Source organism: Lichenostomus cassidix, chromosome 12 (genome assembly GCF_008360975.1).
Source record: "Lichenostomus cassidix isolate B80296 chromosome 12, HeHo_3.0, whole genome shotgun sequence".
Classification (NCBI taxonomy): domain Eukaryota; kingdom Metazoa; phylum Chordata; class Aves; order Passeriformes; family Meliphagidae; genus Lichenostomus; species Lichenostomus cassidix.
The window spans coordinates 11560562-11567232 of record NC_139493.1 but is presented as its reverse complement, the minus strand read 5'-3'; positions in this window follow the sequence as shown (position 1 = coordinate 11567232).

The following is a 6671-nucleotide window of genomic DNA, read 5'->3' as shown; positions in this document are numbered from 1 at the left end:
GGTGGTTGGGAGCTTCCTGGACTGCAGCAGCTGGGCGTGGGGGGGCAAGGACAGAGAAGATCTTTTTCATTAGTTTCTTTGAGGTATGTAAGAGCAAAATGTCAGGAAGAAAAATCCCTCATGCCACATGCTCGAAGGTTAAAAAAGGGGCAACCCATGTGCAAGTACCTCTAAATGGCATATTATCTTGCAAAGTTCAAGAGCAGGTTTGTTTTCCTTGCATGCTGTTCTGCACAGATCCCTCCAAGCAATTCCTTGTTTGGGGAAAGGCAGTTGTGTAACTGCCAACATCCCGGGGTGGGAATGGGGTTCCCACAGTCCCTGTAAATGGCCATGCTACCTCCCAGCCCTGTGCCTGGGCTTTTTGGGGAACAGGAGTGGGATGAGCAGGGTTTGGGAGAGAGTGGTTTGGGGATAGTTTGGGGAGCATGGTTGTGGTCACCTGTCGGACCATGGCAAAGGACACAGTGACGGAATAATAGAACAGCAGTTGGGCTGGTGAATAGACTTGAGGGCTTTTTTTGTTCCTGTTTTTCCTCTGTTGCTGTGGCACTGGGCTGACCTTAGAGGCAGAAGCTCTGGAGATGTCCCTCTGGGCCACAACTGGCAGTGGGGTGGTGATGAAGCAGCCTCATCTGCATGCCCTTGTGAGAGAGAACCTCCAGCAGACGAGCATCTATGCCATGGAACCCAGTGCTTCTGCCTCTGCAGAAAGCATTTTCCCTCCAGGCATGAATTCTGCCCTTGCTTTGCATGCTCTGAGCATGGCTCCCACAGCTCTGGTCCTCCCTGAACAGTGAACTTCCAGCCATACTGGTTGTGCCAGCAGGAACACTGGGAAGGGACAGCTGGGACAGCCTGTGCCCTGGCAGGGACCCCCAATTCTGCAGTTGCTGCAGCCTCTGCTCCATGGAGGACGATGCTGAGTGCACGTCCCTGTTCCTCAAGGCTCCCCTGTGTCTGGTCTCCTCCCTGTCTGCTTCCTGATGCCTGGAGAAGACCCACCTTTTCCTGCCAGCCCTGCCCTAGTAGGACCATCGCCCAGGGTGGCTCCAGTGTGCTGGGCCTGACCCTGCACCAGTGGCTTTGTATGGGCTGGGTGGGAGACAGCACGTGGTCCAGCCTGGCTGGGTCTTGACCCCAGGCCACCGGCTCCTGCTTTCCCATGGCTGCTCCTGCAGTATGCTGCACCAGCCCCAGGCTTGTGAGGAGCTTGCCTTACATAAATAGGTCACTTCTGGCCCAAAACTGGGGTGGCTGACAGGAATTGCCATGCATCAGCTGGCTAGAGATGAAACACATTCCGGCATCTGGCTTCTCCAGTGAATTGAGCTCTGCTTTGCTAGCAGGGCACTGGGGACTGACGTGGGGGCTGAGTGGTGCTCTGTGGACCTGCCAGGATCTTTTGGTTGGTGGCCTCCCTGGCACTGGGGCTGGGCAGAGCAGAAGCAAGAAGAGGCAGGAGATAGCCCCTGCCCTTGCTGGAGGAGAGGGCACCTTTGTCTCTGCACTTTTCCCATCCTATGCTGCTGCCTCTTGAGTAGCTTCTGGACTTCTTCCCCTGAGCTGGGTCTGTGCCAGTGGGGAGGGACACATAAATGCCTTTTATGGAGCGAGAACAAAATATTTCCTTGTGGCCGAGCAGTGACATCTCACAGGGCAGCAGCCTGAAGTTACTGTGATCCCTGCCAAGGGGACAATGGTTCACCCTGTGGCCCTGGGCCTGTAAAGGGCTCAGACCCCAGCCACTGGGGACATGGTGGTTCTCAGTGCACAGGGGTAGAGGGACCCTGTGCCCTGATACCTCTGTGGCATATACTACTGGGGACAACAGGTGCTGTGTGTGGCCCAGCAGCTGTGCCTTCCTTGTTTCTAATGGGGATGGGCTTCAGTTTGTGTAACTGGATGCTAACAAAACTGGTGATGCTGTAGTGGGGCTGGGGGCCGCTGGGTGCATGGATCCATCCTCGGCACAGGGTGAGGGTCCTGCACTGTCCTGTGGCCAATTCCAATGGTGCCCAAGCCTTGGAGCCACATAGGGCAAGGCAGAGGGGGCACAGAATGAATGATTTGTGTGCCTGGCTGGGAGTAAAGCCACCTTCCTTCAATTATATGGGAATGAGAGTTGGCTAAAGGGCCTCCCCCAGCACTCTGTTGCCTGGCCTTTGTTCAAAGCCTGTAACTCAAACACCTGAACGAGAGCACAGCAAACCGTGGAGACAGCCTCCACCAGGCTGAGCACCCTGTTCTATCAGTGGAGATCCCTGTCCCAACACCCCTCACCTGCTTGCCAGGCCTTGCTGCACCCACCCACCAACCATGGGCTCCCTCTCATGCAAGGGATGCAAGCAGGGATATGGTCCCTGTCACTCCTGCCCCACAAACCACATGGGCAGCAAAGGGTGACACTGGCAGCAGCCTCACACAATGGAGGCTGGTGCCTCATGCTGGGCTGCCAGCTCCAGATGAGATGATGGGCTCTGTCTTCTCTTTCTTGGATTTGCACCATAGCAGTGTCCCCAGCAGCTGAGCTGTGAGAGGCTGCATTGGCCTCGTGGAGTCTTTTCCAATTCTCTTTGAAAGGGAAGCAGAGGAGCTCCTGCAGCCCACAGAGCCAGATCCACTGCTGCAATTCCAGACAACCCCTTGCTTTGCAGCTCTTCCCACATGCAACAAGGAAAGGACATGGAGCAGGGTGGTGTTGGGCAATGTAGCATTGGTTTGCTTGGAGATGAGAAGCCAGGAGCCCCCTTCACCCGGCAGCCCTGCAGCTGGAAGGACGGCTTGGTCAGCCCAGGGCGTGGTGCTCTCGCTGCCAAGCACCTTACCCCTGCCCCGCACTTCCCTCACCCTCCGAATGCCTTCTGCCTAGCTGCCGGGTTGGTGGCAGAGAAAGTGGCATTGTCCTGACCCGCTTGTTTCCGCAGCATGGCACTGGAGCCTGCGGAGCTGCCCCGGCGGGGAGAGGAGGGAAGGGGACGTGCCGGCCCACAGCATGCGTGGGCTGGCAAGGGGCTCATCAGATCTGGACGCCAGCAGAGTTTAACAAAGAACAGGGCGCTGCTGTGTGAAGCCAAAGAGCTTGTTTTCCTGAAGAGGAGCTGCAGGGCGGGCTGGGCTGTGTGCTGCTCGCCTTGTAACCTGCAGCGCCTCAATCCTTCCCGCAGCATCCCCCGGCCCCCCCTCCACCATCCCTCAACTCTCCCGACCTTCTGTCTTCTTAGTTTCTAGGAAGTGCAGCTGTTGGCAGGCACTGGCTGCTCCTTCCTCCGGCCGCAGGAGGGGTCTGGGCCGCAGCCAGCCCCGGCTTTGTGCAGGACGGGTTGCGCAAGGAGCCCTGCGGACACCCCGGCCCCGCAGGCAGGCGGAGCAGAGCGGTCCCAGAGCCACCCACTGCCCCGACAGCTTCGGCTTCTCCACGTGTTGTGCTTCACGGGGAAGCGGCCGCCAAAAGATGTTCTTGGGCTCAGCACGGATCACTGTGTTCCTTGCAAGAGGCAGGAGCAGGGTTCACTCCTGCCGGGCGGAGCACCCTTCCCAGCTGCTGGCAGGCAGCACTGGTTTGGGGGCTTCTCCTGTAAGGGAGCAGATGTAGTTGGATAGGTGAGATATTCTGGATGTGATACTGGTGTCTGCAGTTGGGGGTACCTGTCTACAGCCTTTTAATGAGGTTTTCCAGGAGGTAGGGCCATCAGAACATTGGGAAATAGGGACATGTACAACAGAAATCCCAATGCCTGGCCATCCTGCTCATGGATATCCCTAGTCCCCGCAGGACACACTGAAGATACTGTCCCCAGAGCTGTGGACTCAGGGTCCTCAAACCACCTCACATCCTATGACTTTTCACCCAGAGAAGGTTGGTGAGAATGCGATAATATTTGTATACCTAAAAGTAGAGCGATTGATCCCACTGCTGTTTTGCAACGTGTTGACGAGCAGACGGTGCAGAATTATATAAGTGTATGTGGAGCTGGCAAGTTTGTGCTCCAATCATATGAGTGCTGTTGTGCAATGCTTCCCCTCCGCAGCCCTGGAGGAAAACAGGAGTGTGGGGGCTGCCATGCACATGCTGAGCCCTTCACGGCTTACAGTGATCCCAGTCCCCAACGCTCTGAGTGCAAGGGATGCAAGTGTTATTTTCCAAGGTCTCAAGTTCAGCTTTAAAAGTCACCTGCAAGTGACGCAGCAGGATCCTTGCTCATTGCCCCTCCCTGTCCAATATAAATCACCCAGCACTTGCAATTCAAAGCTGATTCCTCAGCAACAGGAATTTGTCCTGGGCTCTGCATTCTACCCAGATGCAGAAAGGTTTGCAGGAGCCCTTACAGAAGAAATCCTTCCCAGCCGCTGTCTGGCAGAGCTGGGATGCTGTGCTGAGCAGAGGGAGAGGCTGGGGTGCTGCTGCTGCTGTGCACGTGGGAGGTGGGTGGTGGGTGCCTGCATCCCCCTCAGCTGCCTTTGCCTGCCAGCACAGCCTGTGCTGCTGACTTCGTGGAAACAAAGCACCGTTATCCCAGCACAAACAGCTGGGATCGTGCCAGGGAGTGGCCAGGGCTCACCTGGAGTGGGGACACAGCTACAAGTGGACCCTGAGGCAGGGTAAACACTGCAGCTAAACCAGGGCAGGCAGGGAATCATGTCCCCGTGGAGTACGGGTAGAACTAAGAATGATGACTCCACAAGAGGGAAGGTTTTCTTTCCCTCCTGAAGTGCCGATCCCTGGCTGCCCATCCCTTGCCCGCCATCATGCCGTGCCCTGCTGGGCATCTGGAAGGGACTGTGACCAGGCAGGAAGTCCAGACCTGAAAGGCTCCTGAAGGATTCAGTCCTGGTTGCATCTCACAGTTCCCAATCAAAGCACCCCATCGCCTTTCCAGCCTGAGTGTGCCCAACTTGAGCTCGCCGCAGTGATTCCTGGTACGCGCCGCAGTGGGGGAGCCTAGGCAACCGCTCACTCCCACTCCATCCTCCATCCCTGCGTAACCAGGATCAGCCAGAATTACCTCACTGCCAGTGCTGGGAAAAGCGGGGGCCTGGGTGGGCTGTGCTGGGAGCAGGCAGGGGGTTGTGGCTGCTGTGAGCCTGGTTTTTTATTGTATTACCACCGGCTGGATTGGGTTGTGGATGGTTTCTGGGTCAGTTAAATTCCCCTGTTACTGTGAGCGGGTACCTGTAGACTAATCCATCTCTGCACCTCTGCATCCTGGCAGGATGGCAGGGATAGGCAGGATGGGTGAGGGGTGTCTTTGTGGTGGGCTTGGCTGCAGGAGTGTGTACTAGCCCCACTGGGGGTGCTGTAACCAGATCCTCACCCACCCAACTCCTGGGCTCTCTGTGCTGACTTTGCCAGGTGGAAAAATTTTCTTGTTCCTAGGGCAGCATGGAGAAAACGCTGGCTGGGGAAGAGGGAGGGTGGACTGTCCTACAGGGCTGCCATGCACTTCCCCAGGACAGTAAGAGGGGCTCAGACCCCTGTCAGGGGTAGCAGGGACCAAGGGAAGGTGCTGATGTCTTTGTGGGCCTCGCAGAGGTCTTGGGCTGCTTGGGGTGGTGTCCCAAAGAGTTCTGGAATGCGGCAAAGAGGTGAATGGGGCTGGGGGCTGCTGTGGCTTCTTGGAGAGTTCCAGGCCTAATGGACCGTGTCCCACGGCCACGTGCCAGGTCACCGTGTCCACTGCGGGACAGAGCCAGCCCTGATCCCATGCTGGGGGAGAGGCGGGCAACGGGACCAGCCCAGGGGAGTTCGCTGGCAGGATGAAACCGTTCGTGGCGCCCTGGGTGGGGCTGGCGGGGACTTTGGGGACTTAATGGTGCCGGGTGCTCCAATACGGGATTCCAAGAGGGGGCTTGAGCCACGGCGCGGGGCAGAGGGGCCAGGCGCGGGTGGGCTATGGGCGGGAGGAGGGAGCAGTGACCCCCGGAGCCAGCAGCGACCCGGGCAACGGTGTGATGGAGGAGGGACACAAACAGGCCGGCGCCGGGGAAGCGTCCGCTCTTAATGGAGCCTGCCAACGGCCCGTCGGGGGTCGGAGCGGGGGTCAGTGCAGTGGGTCAGTGCCGGGGGTCGGTGCCGGGGGTCAGTGCAGTGGGTCGGTGCCGGGGGTCAGTGCCGGGGGTCAGTGCAGTGGGTCGGTGCAGTGGGTCAGTGCCGGGGGTCAGTGCAGTGGGTCGGTGCCGGGGGTCAGTGCAGTGGGTCAGTGCAGTGGGTCGGTGCCAGGGGTCGGTGCAGTGGGTCGGTGCAGTGGGTCAGTGCAGTGGGTCGGTGCAGTGGGTCGGTGCCGAGGGTCAGTGCAGTGGGTCAGTTCCGGGGGTCGGTGCAGTGGGTCAGCGCAGTGGGTCAGTGCAGTGGGTCAGTCCCGGGGGTCAGTGCAGTGGGTCAATGCAGTGGGTCAGTGCAGTGGGTCAGTGCAGTGGGTCGGTGCCGGGGGTCAGTGCAGTGGGTCAGTGCAGGGGGTCACTGCAGTGGGTCGGTGCAGTGGGTCAGTGCAGTGGGTCAGTGCCGGGGGTCAGTGCCGGGGGTCAATGCAGTGGGTCAGTGCAGTGGGTCGGTCCCGGGGGTCAATGCAGTGGGTCAGTGCCGGGGGTCAGTGCCGGGGGTCAATGCAGTGGGTCAGTCCTGGGGGTCAGTCCCAGGGTCGGTCCCGTCGCTGCTCCCCGCAGCGCTGCAC